The 25,151-nt window shown below is 40.7% G+C and overlaps 1 protein-coding gene, 1 long non-coding RNA gene and 2 pseudogenes across 8 annotated transcripts in view; 1 reads left to right on the top strand and 3 right to left on the bottom strand.

The window, feature by feature from the left end:
- The window catches only part of tead3a (TEA domain family member 3 a), a 35,218-nt gene extending 27,358 nt beyond the window's left edge, over nt 1-7,860 (bottom strand). For all 4 annotated transcript variants that reach the window (XM_088332965.1, XM_088332966.1, XM_088332967.1 and 1 more), the window contains exon 1: nt 7,662-7,860. The gene's annotated coding sequence lies outside the window, so the exon portion shown is untranslated. The remainder of the gene's footprint in view (nt 1-7,661) is intronic.
- A 3,982-nt stretch (nt 7,861-11,842) lies between these two features.
- The window catches only part of LOC148370437 (uncharacterized), a 75,541-nt gene continuing 62,232 nt past the window's right edge, over nt 11,843-25,151 (top strand). For 3 of the 4 annotated variants that reach the window (XR_015850135.1, XR_015850138.1, XR_015850137.1), the window contains exon 1: nt 14,123-14,420. This is a non-coding gene — a long non-coding RNA (uncharacterized LOC148370437). Of the gene's footprint in view, nt 11,957-14,122; nt 14,421-25,151 lie in introns of those variants that run through there. The other variant, XR_015850136.1, reaches the window with a different exon arrangement.
- Nucleotides 19,331-19,494, bottom strand: LOC148370440 (U2 spliceosomal RNA; annotated as a pseudogene).
- On the bottom strand, nt 19,924-20,068 carry LOC148370439 (U2 spliceosomal RNA; annotated as a pseudogene).

Genomic DNA, 25,151 nt, shown 5'->3' with positions numbered 1-25,151 from the left:
CCCAATCAGATGCAGAGGTTTTAATTCATGCGTTTATTACTTCTAGGCTTGATTACTGTAATGTATTGCTTTTTGGTCTCCCAATGTCTAGCATCAAAAGTTTGCAGCTGGTTCAGAAAGCAGCAGCTAGACTTTTGACTAAGACCAAAAAGTTTGAGCATATTACTCCTGTATTGGCCAACTTGCACTGGCTCCCAGTTCACTTAAGATGTGACTTTAAAGGTTCTCTTATTAACATATAAATGTTTGCATGGACTTGCAAACTTGGCACCCTCTTATCTCTCTGATTTGATTTCCCCCTATGTTCCTGCACGGAGTCTGCGCTCGGAAAATGCCGGTCTACTTGTGACTCAGAGAGCCAAGAAGTCTGAAGGCTTGAGAGTGTTCTCCATCCGGGCCCCGGTGCTATGGAATGCCTCTGGAGATAAGATCTGCAACCTCAATGGAAGTTTTTAAATCAAGGCTTAAGACACACTTCTATTATAAAGCTCATGATTGATGCCCACCTCATATTCTGTATTGTCCTGTCTTTTTCCGACTGCCTGCCTGGTGGTGATACGAAGGAAAATGACGATTTTGAGATGAGTCAACGGACCAGCGTTTGACCTGAAGCATGTGAACGCCTGCATGGACCAGCTGGCAGAGATGGGAAGCTGCGTCGTGGCCGTCATAGACTTTCTGGACTAGTTTACAGGCTGGGGGCGTCGCTGCTGTCATGCACTTTCCGGACAAATATTCAACATGTTACCTAGTGTTTACTCTGTTTCTGTACTGTAATGCTAAATGTAATTCACCCTGGTCATCCTGAAAGGGGGATACGACTTGTGAGGTCCCTTCTCAAGGTTTCTTTTTTTTTCCTCACGCTGAGGTTTTGAGTTGTTCCTTGCCCGCATGTTGGTTTAAGATCAGGTAATTGTGTCATTGTAATCCTGTGCAGTCCTTTGAGACATTTTTGTGATTAAAGCCTATATAAATAAATTTGACTTGACTTGTTATTTATGTAAGGAAAGAGAATTTTGAAATAAAGCATTGTTGGGGGATGCTTAGGTTGAATTTAAGGGCGCTTGAGCACCCCTAAATACAGACTGGTTACGCCCATAGGTAAAAGTTTACTGTAGATCACAAGATAACGGGACGGGGATTGCATCATTCAACTAAGCCAGCAGGCTGTACCCACCCAAAACACAGAAGAGTAAATGGTGCCCCTACAAACCTAGCGGTTAAGGGATCCAACGAACCAACCAATCAATATTAATACATATTCCAAACCCTATGAGTATAAATAAAATAATTTTTCTGAAATAGTCCTTGTGTTTTTTATATTGTTTGAATTAATAGTGTTTTGGGGTCACTATATAATACACACTGTGGCTTTAGCAAACAGCCTTGATCAAACCATCAATGCCAAAATAGACTGCATATCATCCTTAAATAAATAAGCTAGACCCTTGTCTGCACGGGCTGCATGAGGAAATTACACATTCTTGTGTTATTGTTGAGGACACTCAAAGTCTCTTGAAACAGACATCTGCAACACAACCGGCCTGGTACGCAATGTTTTCCAGAGAGCCGTCAACGTGTTTCGCGCCGCAGAGCATCGGTGCGGTCGCGCAGCTTGTCGAAACTCGGACGCATTGGGCAAAGGCTTTCCCATTCTCGATTGCTGCGCGGTTGCCATATAAATCAGGCAGACCGAGGTTGACTTGTTTAAGCGGGAACAAAGTTTTAAAGAAAACAGTGATATACGAGGGGAGGGATTCCGTCCGTGATTTTTGTGCAACGGGTCTTAAGTAGAAAGACGCCGTTTCCACTAATGCTTAGCTGGGAAATTATCTAGACTTGGGTAAATCCTGCAAATCAGATCTTTCAAATTATTAATTAATTGATGTTAGAGCTTGGAAGTTCACATAATACAGTACATTCACTACTTTACCCCGCACAATGGGGTTAAGACTTGCCAAATTCACAGAACATCCTACTTTCCTATAAATCGAGTACCCTGTCGTGAGTGGTCGCTCCGTGTCCAGAATACCAGTGAAGCGGCACCGGCACTTTCAACAAAGTTTACGACTGTGAATTTAGTCTGTGGCGACAGGTTTATCGGAGAACAGTCATTTGTTTCCTTACTGAATGTATCATGAATCACTCCTTTTATCTGAAAGACTTCCCTCTCTGTGTATAACCTTTTCATAACTAGTGAATTTCGCTACTCTTCCAATTTTATTACTATTATTTAGGGATAATCCAATACAGATTATTACTATTACAAATAGACCAATAACCGTTATTTGAAGCCAATATTCATTTGCTGAAAAAGCCTGGCTAAGAAAATGTTTATAATGCAAAAAGAAACAAATAACGACTAAGTAAAAACTTAAATAGCTTTTTGAAACTTTTTACAGTAGATTTGAATTTCCACACAGCTAACACAACTAATCTTTCACTTAAACCAAAAACTGGGTAGCATCAGAGACAGAATGCAGGAGGGAGAAAGGCTTGGTTGTATCTGAGCTTAAATAATCGGCCCGTCGAACAGATAAAATGCAGATACCGATGGCTGTAAAATTCCCAAATATCTGTGCCCGATTATCAGCTTGTCCAGTAATCAGTCCATGTCCATTACAAACAACTGTCTTAATCATAACACAATGTACTACTTTTTGTACTAGACATACACATACGGTTTACATTGGCATATCACATATGCCATACATTTGCTTCAAATTATTGCTTGGGGGGATTTCTGAAGATGTAATTGGCCTAACAATAATGTCCCTTGAGAACAATGGGTGATATACAGTATTTTTATAAGCCAAGGATTGTGTGCAATAAAGTTGTGTGTAATGTTTGGTTGGATCCATTAACCAATAAGGTCGTAGGAGCACCATTTTCCTGTGGTGAGTCTTGGGCAAGTACAGCTTGGTGGTGTCGATCCTTCTCCAGACCAACAGATGGTTCCCCTCAGTCTCGAACCAGGGACCTTTCGCATGTTAGGCAAATGTGCGAACCACGGCACTACGTATTTTTATATCAATGACACACCCGTAATCATATGTACTTTGTGCATTTTCATGTCTCAATTATGGTGCTCATAAGGAGATCTTCTCATTAGTCATTACTAAAAAAACAAAGTAATTATCGACCGATTGCTTAAATCAAGCCCGGGTCTCTTCAAAACTACTTTTACAAGACAAGTTTACTAAAGCTATACTGGACTGTCTCAGAAAATTAGAATATTGTGATAAAGTTCTTTATTTTCTGTAATGCAATTAAAAAAACAAAAATGTCATACATTCTGGATTCATTACACATCAACTGAACTATTTCAAGCCTTTTATTATTTGAATATTGCTGAATTTGGCTTACAGCTTAAGAAAACTCAAAAATCCTATGTCAAAATATTAGAATATCATGAAAAAGTATACAAGTAGGCTATTCAACTAATCACCTGAATCATCTAATTAACTCGAAACACCTTGCGAGGGTTTCCTGAGCCTTAAAAACACTCAGCTTGGTTCAGTAAACTAAATCACAAGTATGGGGAAGACTGCTGATCTGTCTGCTGTCCAGAGGACCATCATTGATACCCTCCATCAGGAGGGTAAGACACAAAAAGAAATTTCTCAAAGAGCAGGCTGTTCACAGAGTGCAGTTTCAAAGCATATCCACAAAAAGTCTGTTGGAAGGGAAAAATGTGGCCGGAAACGCTACACAACCAAGAGAGATGACCGCAGCCTTAACAAAATTGTGAAGAAGAGCCGCTTCCAGAATTTGGGGGAGCTTCAAAGACAGTGGGCTGAAGCTGGAGTCCAGGTATCAAGAGCCACAGTTCACAGACGTGTCCGGGAAATGGGCTACAATAGCCGTATTCCCATGGTCAAGCCACTTCTGAACTCAAGACAACGGAAGAAGCGTCTGACTTGGGCTATGGAGAAGAAGCACTGGACAGTTGCAGAGCGGTCCAAAGTCCTCTTTTCAGACGAAAGCAAGTTTTGCATTTCATTTGGAAGTCAAGGCGCCAGAGTCTGGAGAAAGGCTGGAGAGGAGCAAAATCCAAGTTGCTTGAAATCCAGTGTGAAGTTCCCACAGTCAGCAATGGTTTGGGGAGCCATGTCAGCTGCTGGTGTTGGTCCACTGTGTTTCATCAAGTCCAGAGTAAATGCAACTGTGTACCAAGAGATTTTAGAGCACTACATGCTTCCATCTGCTGAAAAGCTCTATGGAGATGAGGATTTCATTTTCCAGCATGATCTGGCACCTGCCCACAGTGCCAAACCACCAGTAACTGGTGCACTGACCATGGCATCACTGTCCTTGATTGGCCTGCTAATTCCCCTGACCTGAACCCCATTGAGAATTTGTGGGGTATAGTTAAGAAGAAGATGAAAGACACCAGACCTACAAATGCAAATGAGCTGAAGGCCGCTATCGAAGCATCCTGGGCATCAATAACACCTCAGCAATGCCACAGGCTGATTGCCTCCATGCCACGCCGGATTGATGCAGTAATCCGTGCAAAAGGATTCCCAACCAAGTTCTGAGTGCATTAATGGACATTTTCAAATGTTTGATTTAGTTTTGCTGTTATAAAATTATTTTTTTACTTGGTCTGAGGAAGTATTCTAATATTTTGAGATAGGATTTTTGAGTTTTTTTCAGCTGTAAGCCAAAATCAGCAATATTCAAATAATAAAAGGCTTGAAATAGTTCAGTTGTCGTGTAATGAATCCAGAATGTATGACATTTTTGTTTTTTTAATTGCATTACAGAAAATAAAGAACTTTATCACAATATTCTAATTTTCTGAGACAGTCCAGTATATTGTTGCATTTGAAAACAAAACTAAATTAACACGTACAAATAGCAGGGTTTTGTGTTTGTTTTTATCGGTAGGAAAAAATGTTTCAGTGCATCCCTGCTATTATTAGTCTATTTGGATAACGGAGATGTTTTGTGGATTTGTTTTCACTTGAAATGGCTAAAGTTAGCTGCAAGCTTAAAGGAAAGGGATGCCAAAGAAACACTATCCCTATATAAGGCAGAAACGGAATCAGAGACTGATGTCATTTACTCAGCTATACTCAGTCATTTATTTGCGAATATGGACTCGTCGATCACATTCACTCCGGCTTTCGTCTCTTTCTGTGGCATTTATCAGAAATAAGGTTAGGTAGTTAGAATTTGGTGCAAAGAATCGTTAATACATGTAGATGTTTGGATTTGGGCAGCACGGCGGCGCAGTGGTTAGCGCATGTGCGGCACAGTTCATGTCATGGGAACCTCCTGCGTGGGTTCAAACCCAGCTCCAGACTTCCTGTGCGGAGTTTGTATGTTCTCCCCGTGCTTGCGGGGGTTTCCTCCGGGCACTCCGGTTTCCTCCCACATTCCAAAAACATGCATTTCAGGTGAATTGGACGGTCCAAATTGTCCCTAGGTGTGAATGAGCGAGCGAGTTGTCTGTCCCCGTGTGCCCTGCGATTGGCTGGCAACCAGTTCAGGGTGTCCCCTGCCCACTGCCCGATGATTGCTGGGATGGGCTCCAGCACGCCCGCGACCCTACTGAGGATAAGCGGTGCAGCTAATGAGATGAGATGTTTGGATTTTTTGGGGTAAATGACACACATGATGAAAGTATGAGCACCCCTATGATAGACAGAAAAGAGTCGTGATGACAAAATGAAGACCCATTAAGAAGTAAAGCTCTCTGGGGAAATGCTTCACACACACAATAGGCGCTTCAAGATATATAATTTCCTCGATTACGCAATCATGTGGACAGAATAATGTAAAGCACGCATTAAAATAATGGGGTGTAAATCATTCGCTGAAAGATATATATACCCTGTATATAATGAAGAGTGTCGTAATATGAATTATTATGTGCGTTTTGTTAAAATTCACTCCTAGAGGTCATTGTAGCTTAGAGTCTGAAGAGTGTAATTGAAGAATACACACTATGGAAGCCTTAAGTATACCACTAGGCAAAATGTAGAAGCCTACTTGCATATTTTCCTTGAAAACTCTCTCGGTGTACCGTCTTTCTTTGTAAATATGTGTAACCATGTATAATATGTATTTGCAACTGTTTACTTATGTAATATATTTATTTGTATTTATTTTGGACACCTATTCTGATAAGTCTTGCACTGAACAATTAAAAAGAAGGGGCGTAACGACACGGCGGATGACGGGAAGTGGGGACCGGTAAAGGTGAGTGTTTGCGGACACGGCAGACAATAGTGGATATATATTTTTCCCACCCTTACCTTTGGAAATATACACTTTTTTTCCTTGGATTACTTTTAACGGGACCCGGACTCTGCAGGTCTGCATCAAATTTTAACGACCGGTATCATTTTTGTTCATTTTGCCGGCTGTGGTTTTTGAACTGTGTACTTTATGTTCAGGTAAAATCGCGGGACTCAAAGTAGGGTCTGGGTTAATTTTGTGATTGTGTTACATATTTTAATGTGGGCGCATGCGGCTTGTATACAGGTGCGGCTTGTGTAAGTACAAAAGCGGTTATCCTCTTAAAATGTGGTGGGTGCGGCTTATAATCTGGTGCGCTCTATAGATGTTTGAATGACGGGACTCTGACCATCGCATCCAGGCCTTAACTGTGGAAAGCATGTGACAATGCAAACCGAAGCAGGAGCAACTAACAATAACAATAGCTACTAACAACAAGCCATTGCCTTTTTAGGCAAGCAGCCAATGAGTGGCTAGAGAAAGAAACAGTGAGAAATAAATGCTAGATTCCTGAACAACTTAACTTGCTGGCTATCACATCCAGGGCTCAGCTCTGTTCAAAGTGGATATTAAGAGCCATCTTCGCAAAATCCTCATACGGACAAATGTATTAGTAAGATGTGGCCAAACTTGTCAGCCTCTTCAGGTGTGTAATATAATTACTAATTCTTAAAGTATTTTAAAACAAAGCAAGTTTATGAGTACTTATGTGTTTGCTTTTTATTTGAATCATAGTTCTGATTGGAGTAATTCAACATTAATGGTCGCAATATTTACACACTGGTCATTTAATCAACGTCCAGGGATGCTTCTTGCAATTTCCATCAACACCTAAAGGTCAGGTGTTGAAACGGAGAGCTAAATGAAGAAATGAACTAAGCAAACGCTGACAAATCAACAAGCTTCTTGCTAGAAAGTGAATTTTGATTATTTATTTTTTTCCCGAACACTCATCAGCTGAACTAAAGCGAAAAAATGAAACGAACTTTCGAGCAAGCGTCAAAACTTTCTTAGCACATCTGCTAGCATGGGGAGGGGGAGGGTTTCTTGAGATAGTTTAGACAACAAAAAATCTAACTTAAATCACAGCAACTGCAGAAAAACTAGAACCGAACTCAACTGACTACAACGACTTTAAACGAACCAAAACACCCAAACATAAGCGGCATGCTAAAGCGCGGACATGCTAAGCGGTTAGCATGTGTGCTAATAATACAGAGTGCATCAAATTTAGGGGGGGGGGGTAAAAGTCCCCCACTATTCAATAAAATATCCTTCACATCATTCGCAATCCAATATCCAAATCATTAACACATCGGGGGGAAATGTGCTAAATATCACGCAGCTTCCCCGACGCGTCAAAGTTGCAGCGCAAGACAAAGAAAGTTTGCTCGGGCGCAAATACTTCTCACCTTAGGACGGCTTTGGTGCTCCGTTGCGTCTAACTTAACCCACGGTCACGTTTAAAAAAGATATAATTAGAATTAAAGAGCGACTCCACTTGCCAAGAAAATGATGCAAAACAGAAAATTTGACAGCAAAGGCGGAATTGCAAAGTCGGATTTGGACTGCGTGGAACCGGAGCGCTTTGGCCAGGGACGTATTAAGAGAGGCGTGGCCGTGCCCCCCTCCCTATAATCACGCATAAAGTTTTATTGTTCGACCCAAAAACTCCCCCTAGCACCTTGTTCAATCCCATTTTTTTCACAATAAATGTAAATGTCCGATACTTTTCATCAGAGGCGTAGTTTTCCATGTAGCAAAGCAGGCGATTGGTTTCGGTCACCCCAGCCAGCAGGGGGCCACGGAGGGCCAACATTTTCATATGATTCTTTCACGTCAGAACCTCAGATATGTAGGTTTCGATACTGCAAGAACTGCACTTAAAGAGTGGAAATACTTTATTCTGTGTTACATGCTCTGCAACATAGCGGTTTATCAGGAAATGGTGTGTTTGTGATCATTTATCATCCAAAAATGGGCGAAATATTTTCAAAGATTTTCTAAACTATGTTCAAGGATCGAAAATATTGTTGGGAATTTAAGGGTAATATTTGAATGCAACATGTTGGTTTGTCGTGTAGTGCGATTGAAAAATACTTAAATGCAAAAGGGAATTACCACTCGGGATTTATATTGCATTGTCATTGTATTTTTCACAATAAATTAAGGTTTGTAGTTTGTAGTTGTTTCCTTGTCATTTGATCTTGATTTATTCTATAGAATGATTATATTGTTTGTACACAGCTATACTGTAGTTAGAACTGCCAAGGTTTGGTGACAAGTGACTGTTTTAACCACCTCCAAAGGGACCCCTTAAGCAAAAATTGCTTCTCGCACACATGTTGCTTACTGTATGGAAGCCCAAAAGTAACAAAAAGCAATGAATACATTTACCAACACTGCCCTAAAAAGCACAGAAAACTGGAGAAAAAAATATAGTTTGCCTATGTTTAGAAACAAGTATAATCCTGGAGCCATTGTCTTAAAAATGGCTGTCAACACAGCTCAGAAAATAATTGGCTGCTCTCTGCCCAGTCTGGAGGGCATTACCTGCTCCAGATACCACAGTTCGCGCCTCGGCTGAGACATACCTAATTGGTATAATGGCGGCGCCCTCTGGCTGCCGCTGCATCGACTCGCTACAACGGGTCAGGTGTATCGACATTTCGTTCTGTGTACATTGTTACAAAGAATGACAATACAAAGGAAATTATTATTATTATTATATAATATTATTATTACTCACGCTCGACCCAGCCTTCTGGCAGATGTTACAAAGCATTTGAAACATGAACTAAAAGGCTTACAGTAATTTTCTTTCCCAGGGCTATCGCCACCCTAAACAAGCACACAAAACTGTACGCAAAAAAATGTCCAGCGTAAATAACATTCATATGCAAATTTTTGCTGCTAATATTATTGCACAAATTTTTGATACACTTACAATTTAGTCAACTGGCACTTGAAGTTGTAAATATTGCCTAATATTATTCTAATCTTGATCTAATATTCTCTCTCTCTCTCTCTCTCTCTCTCTCTCTCTCTCTCTCTCTCTCTCTCTCTCTCTCTCTCATATATATATATTTATATATATATATATATATATATATATATATATATATATATATATACCGCTTATCCTCAGTATGGTCGCGGGGGTGCTGGAGCCCATCCCAGCCATCTTCGGGCAGTGGGCAGCACGTTGCCAGCCAGTCGCAGGGCCAGCCAGTCGCAGGGCACAAGGGGACCGACAATTCGCTCGATCATTCACACCTAGGGAAAATTTGGACCGGCCAATTAACCTGACATGCATGTTTTTGGAATGTGGGAGGAAACCGGAGTGCCCGGAGGAAACCCACGCAAGCACGGAGTGAACATGCAAACTCCGCACAGGAAGGCACCGCTGTGCTGCCCATATGAGACTGGGAGGTCGGTGGTTCGCGCCCCGGCCGAGTCATTCCTAAGACTTAAAAAGTGGTCGGCGGCGCCCTCTGTTGGCTGCGGCTGCATCGGCTCGCTACAACGGGTCAGGTGCAATCGACATTTCGTTCTGTGTACATTGTTACACAGAATGACAATACAAGGAAATTATTATTATTATTATTATTATATATATATATATATATATATATATATATATATATATATATATATATATATATATATATATATATATATGTATATATACACACACACACACATCCACATATATATATATATATATATATATATATATATGTATATATATATATATATATATATATATATATATATATATATATATATATAAGGCAGCACGGCGGCGCAGTGGTTAGCGCTTGTGCGGCACAGTTCATGTCATGGGAACCTGTCGTGGGTTCAAATCCAGCTCCAGACTTTCTGTGCGGAGTTTGTATGTTCTCCCCGTGCTTGCGTGGGTTTCCTCCGGGCACTCCGGTTTCCTCCCACATTCCAAAAACATGCATTTCAGGTGAATTGGCCGGTCCAAATTGTCCCTAGGTGTGAATGAGCGAATGAGTTGTCTGTCCCTGTGTGCCCTGCGATTGGCTGGCAACCAGTTCAGGGTGTCCCCTGCCCACTGCCCGAAGATGGCTGGGATGGGCTCCAGCCCCCCCGCGACCCTAATGAGGATAAGCGGTACGGCTAATGAGATGAGATATATATATATATATATATACATACACATACATATATATATTTATATATATACATACATTTTTTTAATTACAATGTCCAATGTCACAAAAAGTTGTCATGGTCGCCTTGGCCTGAAGCAGTTCAACTAATCGCGTGTCTGCTATTTAAGGCTGGATTGTGGGCTTTGTGGGTGCTGGCTCATTATATACACATTGTCCGTTCTGTTATGCCTTGTCCTGTTTTGTTGAGTTGGAAGAAGCCTGTGTTTGCACGTTTTGTTAAAACCTGTTTGTTCTGTCTTGTCCCTGAGTTATGGACAACTTTTATTTTGGTAAATAAAAGTTTTGGATCGTCACGCAATTGAGTTCTCCCTTCCTGCCTCCTGCCTCCGTTCTGGTCAGGTCACCCCTTCCATTCCGTGACAAAAGTACTTTTATCATTATTATTACCAAAGGTTTTTTTTGTATATATGTGTTGTTGTAATTCTAAAATTTGCTTATTTCTTACAACAAAAGAAAAATAATGTTAGATATTATAATATCACAAAAAATATTGGATTGTAGTCAACAAAACAGCGACAACAAGCTTACCTTTGGATCACCTTTATAATAAGAAATATTAGCATGATTTTTTAATTTATCTTTTTTTAATTCACAAATGTATGCTTTTTTAGAACAAAACAAAAAGGATGTAATTTGCTTTTTACATTTAAAATTCAGGTCGTAGTCCATAAAACTGACACTTTGTTACATTTAAAAATATATATATATATTTAATAATAATTCAAAACCAGCACACACACACAAAAGTTTTGTTAGCATATATTTTTTATGTATTTTATAATTCCCAAATTTTTCTGTGAATGTGGTTGCTTTGAGGGCTCTTAAGGCATGCACGGAGATAAGGTTTTCAGATGGTGATACCTTGAACTACTTTTTTAATTAGTTAAGTTATGTAGTCCAATGAAACATCTGCAAAAGATAGGGCATCAAAATTGACTGCGATCACAAGGAACGGAAGAGAAATGCTGACTAGCTTTCGAGATCAACTTCCCGCCCGCTTTTTCTTTCTTACAGCGGGACAGAAGAACCAGGAACTGGACTCGAGCCAAAAGAGGCCGTCTCACCATGCAGCTGAAACTTTTTCAAAGACAGCAGGAGGAGACACGAGACAGACACGGTTCAGATAGGAAAAAAGTCATGTGTAAAACCCCTCTACTTTTTGGCTTTGCGCTTATCACTATTTACAGTAGATGTCCTGCTTTCTTTTGGCGGGGAATAATTGTGTGACCGGCGGGAAAAGAGAGGAGGGGGGGAGCCGGGTTGGGTACTTGGGGTTCATGGAGTTCAGCTGAGGAAAGAAATAAATTCATAAACAACAAAGGAGACGTGACGTCAGGTCAGAGGGGATGTCCCAGCTTGTGGCTGAACCGGATCGCTAGTTCCACATGTGCGCCGGAGTACAGTACAGCTCCGTTTTTGTGTCTTATCTCGGAGGAAAAGGATTGAAGAAGACCACCTGGACCCGTCTTTTCTGCTTTCCTTTGAGTGAAAGCCTCAAGAATTGGGTGAGGAGGACATTTCATGTGTCGCGCATGGTACAGGATGTCCATCAAGTTGTTCTTCTCAGGTGTTTGGAAAAAGTTGGAAGACAAAAAACGTGATCTGGTTTTACATGTTTTTCTTTAGGGAACGTGGATGTGTTGCACAGTACGGGACGTCCACTCAAGTGTCGTACTCAGGTGTTTGTGAAAAGTTACAGGACAAAGAAATAGTTTCCGGTATTCTACATTTTATTTCAGGAACATAGACGTGTTACGCAGAATGAAAGGTCCAATAAAATGTGGTCTGTCCTCAGATGTTTGTAAAAAGTTTGAGGGCAAAAAACACTTTCCGGTTCTATAGTTTTTAGGGAACGTGGATGTGTTGCACAGTACAGGACGTACCCTCAAGTGTTGTCCTCAGGTGTTTGTGTAAGGTTGGAGGACAAATAAATAGTTTCCGGTGCTCTATGTTTCATTTCAGGAACATGGACGTGTAATGCAGAACAAGACGTCCAACAAGGTGTGGTCTCTCTTCAGGTGCTAGTTAAAAGTTGGAGGACAAAAGAAGCTTTCCGGTTCCTTTGTTTTTAAGGAACATGGATGTGTTTCATAATATAGGACGGCCACTTAAGTGTCGTCCTCAAGTATTTGTGAAAGGTTGGAGGACAAATAAATAGTTTCAGGTGTTTTCCATTTTATTTCAGAAACATGGACGTGTTACGCAGAACAAGACGTCCAATATAGTGTGATCTGTGGATGTGTTATAAATTACACGATGTCCACCAACGTGTCGTCCTTAGGTGCTTGTGAAATGAACATCTTATGTTGTTCTCAGGTTCTTGGGAAAAGCTTAAAGTCATGGAACGCTTTTCGGTCTCTACGATTTTTCTGGGACATGGATGCGTTGTGCTGTACTAGACGTCAACAAAGGTGTCATACTTACACGCAAATAAAACCTTGGACGACAAAGAATGTATTCAGTGTTCTAAGTTTAGAGCATGTTACATGGTTACGCTGATGTGTCATTTTCAGGTGGTTGTGAGAACAATAAACACTTTCCATTTTTCTGTGTTTTTTTTTTTTTTTTTTTTTAAAGATTGATGTGTTACACACAATACAGGATGTTTATTGAAGTGTTGTCTCCAGGTGCTTGAGAAAAGTTAGATGACAAAGAATGCTTTCCGGTATTCTACGTTTGTTGCGTGCGTGGACATGTTGTGCAGTAAAGATTGTCCAATCAAGTGTCTTTCCTGAGGTGCTTGTGAAAAGTTGGAGGACAACGAATGCTTTCTGGTCCTCTGCGTTTTTTCAGGAACGTAGACATGTTGCATGCTACAGGAGTTCTACTGTTGTATCTTCCTGGAATGCCTGCAAAAAGTTGGAGAACAAAGACCTCTATCCATCTTTAGGTGTTTTCGGGAACGTGGATTGTTGCACAGTACAGAATGACTACCTAAGTGTAGTTCTCCGAAACTAGTGAAAAGTAGAAGAAGAAAAATATTTTCCCGTTTTCTGTTTTTTGGGGGGATTGTGGACGTCCTTTGCGGTGAAGGACATCCACTAAGGTGTCATCTACAGATGCTTGTGAAAGCTGGGGCACGAAAAATATTTTTTCAGTTTAATGAGATTTTTCAAGAAGAGCTTAAGGACAGAGAATGTGCTCTGGTTGTCTATGCAACACGACGCGCAAATATATTGTGCAATACAGGATGTTCACTGAGATGTCATCCTCAGGTGCTTGTGAGATCAAAGAATGCTTTCTGTTTTGCCAACAGTTTTGGAGAAAGTAGATTTGTTGCACAGTACAGGACATCCAATGTCGTTCTTAGGTACTTGAAAAAAGTTGGAGAATAAAGAACACTTTCCCGTTTTCTCCAAATTTTCAAATGATGTCAGGCTGACCGTGAGCTCAGATTGGTCAGCTAATGTTCTTCTGGCATGTGAGGTTGGTTGTTGTTCTTAAAGGAGTGAGGTTGACTGCAACTGTCCAGGGTGGACATCTCCAGGAACCGGTCTCTTGTTCCTTGTGGTTTCATCTGCACACGTAGTCCACGTGACTTAGTACTCTAACATTCTTTCTTAACACGCTTCCCCTCATCAACTCCTCCTCCCTTACTGGTCGTCTGCGGCGGCAGCACTTCCCTCCCTTCCTCTTTCTGTGTCTGTACTGCCGCCCTCCCTTCGCTCTCTTTCCCTCTTGGCAGTGCTGCCAAAGTGGGCAGTCAGCAAAGGCGATCCGGAGGCTGGCGATATCAATCGCATTTACCACCACGGCATCTGGACGCTCTCAGTTTACCAGCCATTTCGTTTTACGTTACTCTCTGGTCCGTATGTTTGTAAGGCTGTGTTTCATGTCAAGATGAGAGGATTGTGGGAAAAAGTGGGTGTAGCTTTCAGGAGAACATGCTGAGGTCCTTTCTTTTTCCACCATGGTCCTCGTCTCGTCCGGTTCTCAGGCCTAGATCTCCACCGGTATATGGGCTTTCAGGTATTTCCCCCCCTTGTCTCTATTACTGATTTTTACGGGATGATGTTTCTCTGAGTTTGTCCATCCTGGGTCACGCCGCCTTAACGTACTCAGCCATTTTGGCCGGACATAGAACTGGGAGAAACTTTTTTCAATCTCAGAGACTCGAGCTTTCCCGCCATCTCTCTGTCCCTTTACACTCTCTTGGATCTGGTCTGTGACACCGCCTTCCTCTTTTGCTTTGTACTTCGTCTGCAATTTTCCATAACAAACAGGTGTTATGGCATTTAATGGCGGGCACAAGTACAGATCTGTTTGCTAACTTTTTACACAACGTCAAGTTAACCTCACATGAACTTGGTTTGCCTGGTGGCTCTCTTATCATCTTGAGGAGTTGTGATAAGTAACACAGAGTGACCATTTTTTTTTTTTGATAAACAAACACGTTTCTTAGTAGGGCGTGACCATTTTTGAACACTGGAAACTGGAATGTTTGTTGTGCACATCGTTTGAATGATGAAATCGAGGAAAGTTGAACACAGCTGACATAGAAAAAATCAGCGATCGTTTTGCTTGCAAACCTTATTTCTCGTGGTTTAAATGATGTCTTGGAATCTAAGATGGCGTCCTAGCGCCATGTGTTTGAAAAGGGCAGATACGGTGAGCGTTTGTCCATATTGCACAATTTTGGCAACAAACTTTCAAGTTCATTGCTTTCTGTACGGTCATGTTCTGTGTTATGGTGCTTTTTGTCAGATTTTGGTGATTAAGGTGTTTTAAGGATAAGATGTTACAAGATCTTAATGAAATAAACACTACAGATTATTTTGAAACGTAAGATAGTTAAAGAAAACATGAAAGGAAGGTAATGCACGATATGGTGGACTAACCACAAATTATAACAGAACAAATATGAAAAGAAGAGGACCTAGCAACATATTTCACAAATAAATATTGGGAGTGTATAAGAGCTGTTGCAGATTCCAAATATTTGTTAGTTATTATTCTTTGGCCATTTGAGAACATTTTCCTGCTTCACCTTTGTTTTATGTTTTGTGCAGTTAGTTAGTGTCCAAACATCATGTATCTTCTTCCTTCTATATTTATGTTCAGTTAGTTTTTGTTCCACAAATCCCATGTTGTCATCCTCAATGTTTATATTTAGTTAGCATCCAACATACCCAGCAATGTCTTTCTTTTATGTTTTTGTCCGGTTAGAGTAAGTTACTGTTCCAGCTATATATTTCAGTCTTTTCACCATGGCGTTCTTGGTGTTGTCAGCTTGCAGGAACGTATCCAGTGCCGTCCCATTTTCATGTTTTGTTCTGTGCTAACTAGTTGGTATTTCGGCATATGCCGCAATAACTTCCTTTCATCATTTCTTTTGTTAGTGTCCGAAAATGTCCTGTCTTTTTCTATCATGTTTTGTTCATTTTGAGTTTGTGTTCCAACATATCTGCATTGTGTTATTTTCAAGTTTTCGTCTGTTAGAGCTGTTTGGTGTTGGAACATTATGTGGTTGGTGTACCCACGCGTGAGTATGTTCTCTGTGCCCTATTCCTTTCATGTTTGTTCATTTAGAACCAATTTGTATTCCACCATGTCCTTCCACCATTCGCTTTTCATGTTTAGTTGAGCTAGTTAGTGTTTCAATAGGTATATCCTTCTTTGTCTTATTTTTTAATGTTTTTGTTCATTTACAGCTACGTAAATGTTGCATGGTCTCATTGTCAAGGCACTCTCATTGTTTTGTTCCTGTGGGGGAATGTGAATTATATTGTCCTCCTTTCTTGTTTTTTTATGTTACAGCTGGTTGGTGTTGGAACCTAATGTAGCAGTTCTATCCACGCATGTTCCCCTGTTCCTTGTGCTTTTGTGTTTTTTTAATTTTGAAGCACTTGGTATTCCAATACATACTGCATCAAGCTTTTGTGTTTTGTCAATTTAGAAGCACTTGGTATTCCAATATATCCTGCCTCTTCTCTGTTTCCTGTCTTGTTCATTGAGTTTTAGTTAGTATTTCAATATTATTTAGCAGGGATGCGTCATTGAGCCGGTGTTACAGTAGCTTTGATGTCTTTGAATTATGAAGCTCCTCGTAAACTTGGTTGTTCTGTTTCTGTAAACTATTATATAATTTCTGGATATAAATCCTAATTTTGTATATACACTAATAGGATTCGGAGGATGACAGATACGATCTGCTCTCCCAGTTAGAGACAAATCCATTTTTTTAAGTTTACCGTCTTTTATATGGGTGGCAAGAGAAAGACAGAAGAGAGAGGACGCTAACGTGAGAGATGGGAGTGGCTTAGCTCCCTCCCCTCGTGTTCAAGTATCCTCAGATGAACTTTTTGTGTTTCATTGTGACGTTTCTCCTTGAGGCCATCAGGCAGACTTCCCGCTTGAAGCTCATTGGCCAATTTCTCGGCTGTCCCGTCTGTTTGCGGTAAGGCAACAGGAAGTTCCTGGTGGCTCACAGGAAGCTAAAGCTTTTTCATCTGAATCGTCTCAGGCCTTTTTTTTATAAAACCTATGTTGGTTGGTTTGTAAAATATCTTTGATCTCTCATTTTTACATTTTGTGAGTTGGATTGTTTATTATTGGTCGTTATCTATGAATATTGATTTTAGTTTCATGTTGATTTAACATTGGTTATTTTAAGTCAAGTCAAGTCAAGTCATTTTTATTTGTATAGCCCTTAATCACAAATAGTCTCAAAGGGCTTCACGAGTTATTACATATAAGAAGTTTAGGTTATTCGTATGCTATAGAGTAGAAGTGAGTTTTAAGCATAGATTTAAACATTTCCACTGAGGTTGCAGATCGGATCTCAGGGGGAAGAGCATTCCACAGCACCGGTGCCCGGATGGAGAACGCTCTCGAACCAGCAGAACACTTCTTTGCTCTTGGGATCACCAGGGGGAAATCAGATCTGAAAGATATGAGGGGGAAAGTCCATGTATGATTTTGTATAGTAATAGGAGAACCTTAAAATCGCATCTTAGGCTAACTGGGAGCCAATGCAGGTTAGCCAAAATTGGGGTGATGTGATCGTAGTTTTTTGTCCTAGTTAAAAGCCTCGCTGCAGCATTTTGTACCAGCTAAAGACTCTTGAGTCTGGTCATCGGAAGACCAGAAAGTAGTGCATTACAGTAATCGAGATGGGAGGTAACAAACGCGTGAATTATAATTTCCGCATCCGACTGAGAAAGTATAGGACGAAATTTAGCAATGTTATGGAGATGGAAGAAAGCGGTTCTAGTAATTTTCTTCACATGTGTTTGAAAGGACAGATCGGGGTCGAAAATGACACCTAAATTTTTAAGTGAGTCTCTCTGTGTGATGTGGCAATTGTCGATGTTCACAGCGGCTTTAGAGAATAAGTCACGGGAGGAGAGTGATATGTTTAAAATATTTAGAACTGAAGGTGCAAGAACGGCAAAGACACCTTTCATAAGTGAACCTGGAAGGGGGTCGAACTGGCAAGTCGTCGGTTTGGCCGTATTCACCATCTGTTTAAGATTATCGAGTGACAGTTCACTAAAACGGGACAAAATCCCTGGACAGCCACCATGTCGTGCATCTATAGATTTGAGTGCTTTAGTATGTGTTGAATTAATTCTGTCTTTAGCGATTTCTTCCTGTATGCTTTGGATCTTCTTAGTAAAGAAGACCATTATGTCGTGGGCAGAATGAGTGGAGCTATCTGGGATAGTCTGTTGCCTTGTAAGCGATGCTACAGTGTCGAAAAGGACCTTGGGATTGTTCTTTTGTGACGCAATCACCTTCGAAAGGTAGGCTGATTTTGCAGAGGCCAGGGCCGCTTTATACTTCAACAAACTATTACACCAGATTTGATGGAAAACTTCAAGCTTGGTAGCGCGCCATTTTCTTTCAGATTTCCTGCATTCTCGTTTAAGGGATCTAGTTTCATCATTAAACCAAGGCGTGCGTCTTTTAGGTCGTGATTTAAGCCGGATGGGCGCTACTGAATCCAGGGCACTAGCCAGGGTAGCATTGAATTTTAACAACAAAGATCATTTTTGTTCCAACATTCTTCTTTCATTGGCCGGTTTGACAAAAACAGATATTGACAGATGATAAGACAATATCAATCAAATCATTTATAACCTTTCAATAACATGGAATGCTAATTTGTGTAATTGTGATGTTTGAGTTTATCAAATTAACTTCCCCCTTGGGCAGCACGGTGGGGCAGTGGTAAGCGCGTGTGCGGCACAGTTCTGAGGTCATGAGATCGAACCTCCTGTGTGGAGTTTGCATGTTCTCCACGTGCTAGCGTGGGTTTCCTCCGGGCACTCCGGTTTCCTCCCACATTCCAAAAACATGCATTTCAGGTTAATTGGACGGTCCAAATTGTCCCAAGGTGTGGATGAGCGAGTGAGTTGTCTGTCCTTGTGTGCCCTGCGACTGGCTGGCAACCAGTTCAGGGTGTCCCCTGCCCATTGCCCGAAGATAGCTGGGATGGTTTCCAGCACCCCTGCGACCCTACTGAGGATAAGCGGTGCAGATAATGGATGGATGGAACTTCCCCCTAAAGTGCGACATATACTCCAGTGTGACTTATATAGTATCTCCGTACTCGACCATAAACCGTTTGGGATGGGTGTTTAAACACCCAATTGTTTGAGTGCTAAAATAATTTTCCCATGCATAATAATGATATTCATTTTTATGGGTTCAATTGCAAATTACCCAAAATATAAATGAAACTTGTACTTAAACAATGATAATTTTTCAAATGGTGTTTGGGGTTTGTAAGGTTTATTGTTCTATATTCTTTATCAATCATCCATTATCCGTTATCGGTCAAATCATAATACGCTACAAAGCCAAGGGGCCGAGACACTTGCTCTCAGCCAAGAGGCTGAGTCAAGGTCCTAGCCACAGAGCCAAGCAGCGATCAGTGCGAATGCACCGTTCCCGGAGGTACTGCAATACCGGGCCGATGGATGGAGTGGACAGATCAAGCTCTTATTCCATCTCCCGATTGCAAAAATCAAACTTACAGCATTGCTGTATTTTGGGGAACTTCTGGATGATAGACAAATCCAGAACTTCTAGAAACTATCGGTGGTATTGCATCGTTCCCTTTAAGCCACAGTCTATTACCAGTTCCTCAATCAATTCAGAACCACAGTATGAAGTACACAGTCCAACAACAACAGAAAAGGTGTGGGGGGGATTTTTTAAGGGTTATTGTTCTGTCTTCTTTATTCATTATCCATTATCAGTTATCGGTCAGTTCATAATACGCTGCAAAGCCTAGGAGCCGGGACTCTTACTCTCAGCCAAAAGGCCAAGCTAATATGCTATGCTATTTGAAACTAAGACGGGGGTTTTGGGGTTTTTAAGGGTTATTGTTCTATCTTAGTTATTCATTATCCATTATCCGTTATCGGTCAGTTCATAATACGCTACAAAGCCTAGGAGCCGGGACACTTACTCTCAGCCAAAAGGCCAAGCTAAGGTCCTAGCCCTAAAGCCTTGCTGCGATCATTGCGAATGCACCGTTCCCGGAGGTACTGCAATACCGGGCCGATGCGTGGAGTGGACAGAGCAAGCTCTTATTCCATCTCCGGAATGCAAAAATCAAAGATCATGGCAAAGGCCAAGCTAAGGACTTGGCATCAAGGCCAAGCTATAAAGGCCAAGTTAAGGTCCTGGCTTTAGTTAAGGTCCTAGCAAGCTCTGTGTGAATTATAAAACATATAGATAAAAATATAAAACATGATAGAGATAAAAATATTAAACTATTTCAAAGCATTTAGTGTGCCTTTAGGCAACGGTGCAATTGCAGACTCTCGTACACAGTTCCTGTATTTCGCAATAATTTCCTTCTTTAACATGATCATAGTTCTAACTGTTGAGCTATTTTTCTTTCCCTTTTCTCTAACTTACTTGGGACCCATTATTATCATTGTCAAAAAAGGTAATAAAACACACATAATCACAATCAATTACAGTATGTTCTTACTCTGTTGACTGGTCTTGGAATTATGCAATCGGACAAGGTATGGGTAGCCAAGATTGCTGCTCATCTCCCTCTGTCACCCATTCTGCTCTATTTGGGTTTGTTCAAGTTCCGATTTTGTGTTTGAACATCGGCGCAAAAATGACTCGATTTTTTTGGTTCAACACCTATTTGTTCAACTATATAGTTGCTCGCATTACTGTATTTGGGTCATTAAAAATGCTGGCAGATTGTAATTAAGTAATGAACATGAAATTCAAATATTTCGAGAATTAAAAAAAAAAGCCTGCAGTAGTCATCCCACAATAGTTTCCTCTTTCTATTTTCCCGAAACAATAACTTATAATCATTTCACTAAATGCGCCTAAACACTTTAAAACATTCATAAGTAGTCCTCGTTGTGTTTCACTTATTTGCTGTAATTGGATTTCAGAATGGGATATTTTGACTGCAAAAGAAAAGACCCAGAGCAGGTAACATGTTTATTTTGCCTTTTTCTATTCAAATCGTTCGTATTGAAACTGTTATGCACTCTACCATAAAGCTTATTTCTGCATAATAAGCTTTACGGTAGAGTGCATAACAGTTCTCAAAAGTGATTTATATACGGTGTGCATTACCGTTCGATTACGTTCACAACAAAAACAAAGACGGAATGGTTTAAGTTGTATTACATTCCCAACAAATGCAAGACGAAGTGGATTTGGTTATATGTTCGCCATTACATTCCCTAAAAGTGAGATAAAACGAGGTAAAAGTGGTTGTAGTAGCGAGGTGTTAAAGTCAATCATTATTATGACTATTTCGTGGCCATATTTGCACAGATAAAATACATGTATATGGTTTAATTCGACATGATGGTGGGAACAAAAACTTACGCTCCTTCATGGCTGAGTTCCCGAAAAGAGAGAGAGGGAAAGTTTATTTGTGACGTCAGAGGAATCAGTACAGAGCCAGAACACGACTTCAAAATAAAAGAATACAAGATTGATAAAAGTACAAGAGATATAATTACACTCATTGTTGAAACGTTACTTTATGTGTGTGTTTGTATGAGAAACATTGTTTTTATATTTAGTAATATAAAAACAAGCTAATTACCTTGAGACAGAAAATCAAGAGATTTACATTGAAAACCTGACAGAGGGGATGCAAATCTCGGCAGGGATGCATTTCTCGGCATAACACCGGGCTGTAGAAATCATAACCGCTCAAGACACAGTCCCGTGAAGATCAAGATTTCAAGCTATGGCACCGAAGAAGCCAATATGTTATTATTGTAATAGTTTTTCTTTTTTTTTTTATTATCTTGTTATGAAATGAAAAGAAATGTCAAGAAATAAAAATGGAATAAGACGAGGTCACTACGGTGACGGGGATCCATGTTCACCCCTTGACGTCTCGAGCACAACTGACGTGTGCTCGGCAAATCACGCTGTATATATGCGGAGAAAGGCGTTTGACCGTCACACGCGTAACACGCTAATTTCACTTAATAACACCGCGATACAGGCACAGAACATGCTATGACCGTGCTCCACCCACGATTACCCGCTGAAATTTCGCGTCCTACCCACGTGTAACCACGCCCTGGCCGCGGCCATAGCACGTTGTTTCGCGTCATTTCCACGTCATTACCTCGTGTGTACCACGTGTGCCGCCCGCGGTTAACACGTGGTCTAAAGTTTTGAGCAGCGCAAAACTTTTTCGCGCGGCCAACCGCGTGTGAATTTCCGACTGCGAGTAAAGCACTGCTGTATCTCGTCTATATGGCGATCTCAAAGCGTCCAACAGCGTCTGCTTCACGAGCAGAAATTTCTGGCCGTGGTTCAGCCGATTCTGAGGAATATGGCGACACCAGGAGCTTGCTCTGTCCACTCCACGCATCGGCCCGGTATTGCATAACATCCGGGAACGGTGCATTCGCAATGATCGCAGCAAGGCTTTTGGGCTAGGACCTTAGCTTGGCCTTTTGGCTGAGAGTAAGTGTCCCGGCTCCTAGGCTTTGTAGCGTATTATGAACTGACCGATAACGGATAATGGATAATGAATAACAAAGATAGAACAATAACCCTTAAAAACCCCCTTTAGCTTGGCCTTTTGGCTGAGAGTAAGAGGCCCGGCCCCTAGGCTTTGCAGCGCGATAACGGTTAATGGATAATGAATAACGAAGATAGAAAAATAACCCTTAAACCCCCCCCCCTCGATACGCCTGTGAAAGGCTGGGTGACCGGGCCCTAAAGTTTTGAGCAGCGCAAAACTTTTTCGCGCTGCCAACCGCGTGTGAATTTCCGACCGCGTGTAAAGCACTGCTGTATCTCATCTGTATGGCGATCTCAAAGCGTTCAATAGCGTCTGCTTCACAGGCAGAAATTTCTGGCCATGATTCAGCCTCGATACAGACGCAAACGGCTGTGTGACCGGGCCCTAACGAGGAGTTAAAGAACATTAAGCACAAGCATGTCGGAGGAAGTTTTGCTGGAAAGGTTTGAGGGAAAGTACAATAAAAAGTAAATCAGAATTTGCGGCAAGGCATGAGGATCAAGACCAGGGCTGGGCAAACCTTTAATGATGCGGTTTGCATTGGGTTGTAAAAAATGGCAGAGCAGCTGGGCCAGGAGGGAAAAAAATAGGGATTTGATTTTTTGGTATTTTCTAATCGATCCTTTCATAACAGACCACAGTCGAAGCTGGAGGAAAAATGATATTTGCCTCTTTTGATTGTAAATTGAACTTTTTCACCTAAAAGTCTTAATTTTTTTCAAAAGCTGACCATGCGCCTTATAATACAGTGCGCCTTATATATGGCTCAATGGTGTGTCGCAAAGTCTTGCAACTAATGCAAACTGTCAGTATCCCATCAAATGCGACTAGATTTTCCCCCGAACGTGAAGTAGTCCGCGGTGTATGATGGGATTTATATACCAGCGTTTCATTGGCTAACCAATGTGTCAATCATCATTTGAATCAATCACTATTGGCTAAAGTTATTCTGAGGTAAAGGGGGCGGATCCTTTTTATCATTTACAGGCTCTGATAGGCTAACGGGGCAAAACAAACCCTGCAATTGGCCGAAAAAGATGAATGTGAATGTCAAAGTCAATCATTATTATGACTATTTCGTGGCCATATTTGCACAGATAAAATACATGTTTATGGTTTAATTCGACATTATGGTGGGGGCAAAAAACTCACGCGACCTCTTGTTGAGTTTTCGGAAAAAGAGAGAGAGCAAAAGTTTATTCGTGACGTCAGAGGAATCAGTACAGAGCCGGAACGACTTCAAAATAAAATACAAGATTGATAAAAGTACAAAAGATATAATTACACTCATTGTTGAGACGTTACTTTATGTGTGTGTTTGTATGAGAAACATTTTTTTTATATTTAGTAATATAAAAACAAGCTGATTACCTTGAGACATAAAATCAAGAGATTTACATTAAAAACCTGACATTTCCCCCCTGTTGTTAATCTCGAAGAATTTTAAAAAATAGATTGGTAATCACACGGAGGAGTAAAAAAACCTTCAACAAAAGAAAAAACTTTCTCGCCTCCAAGGAATGTCTCTTGCTGGGAAAAACAGGATAAAACAAACACGGACAAAAGCATAAAAAAGTTGGCCAACTAAAACGAACAAAAACAAAAAGGTGAAAAAGTTTAAAAGTGAAAAAATCTCCAGTTAAGCAATCGCTAACTCCAAGGTTATTAATGGAAACCGCGAGAATTAAGATAAACAGAATGAAAAGATCCCCAAAATGATTTTCGAAACTGTAGCATCACTAGTTAGGCAAGAGGTTAGAATGCATGGTGCCAATTTATCAAAGAATTGTATGCATAAACAAACCTCTAAAACCCTTAGGAAAAATATTGTTTTAAATTATAGCAATATGACAACCAGCATCGTTAAGATGTGTGGATGTCTCACTATAGGAATAAAACCCAAAATCAAAAACATTATATCGCCTGTTACCCTGATTGTTCCTTCATCAAGTTTGTGACCTAATGTTGAAACGCATCAGAAAAACCTTGATATTTCTTTTCATTATACGTTCATTCTATGATCTGATTCATGTGAAAAAACATTCTCTTATGTTAGCTCAATTGTCAAGTTCTTTGACCTAGCAAGTATGTTAGAGAATAAACAAAAATTTCAAAGAATTAATCAATTAATCAGTGTTAGTTTCGATTAACCCAGTAACTATGTTTATAGTTGTGGAATATCTGGTTATTATCAGTGAAATTGTGTGATGTGTGGTTGCTGATACCTATGTATCAAAGCAGTCCGCAAAATCCTAAGTTTTCAACAAAACCATCTTATTTTGGTACTTTTACGACCACCATTTCTCTAGGTCTCATTGAAGAGTCCGATACCTATTCTTTCGGGTGAATAGATTTGGGCACTATTGGCGGCTTTGATGCCGTTTTTCATGAGCATGGCCACCGTTAGGATCCCCACGCCTCCTGGCGTGATGACATGTTGCTTGTGGATGATAATGGCCTCGGACGTGTGTAGACATAGCTGATGGCGAAGGTGCTGGCACACTCCCCAGAGTCCTGACCTCTGGCCTTGGGAAGAAGTTAAGTTTGACGCTCCCTGGGCTGACAGAACTCCATCATCTGATCAGCAGGGGTCACCTTCTCCTGTATGGATGAGAAGCATAAATCAATACCATAGAACTGAATATTCAGGGAAAGCTATAGATGGAAAAAAGACTAGACTTAAAAAAAATTTTTGTAGTAGTTTATTCTAT

This window comes from Urocampus carinirostris, chromosome 3, assembly GCF_059441175.1.
Source record: "Urocampus carinirostris isolate Australia breed hairy pipefish chromosome 3, RoL_Ucar_1.0, whole genome shotgun sequence".
Taxonomy (NCBI): Eukaryota; Metazoa; Chordata; class Actinopteri; order Syngnathiformes; family Syngnathidae; genus Urocampus; species Urocampus carinirostris.
Note: the sequence above shows the minus strand (reverse complement) of the source record. Positions and strands in the feature narration are given on the sequence as shown.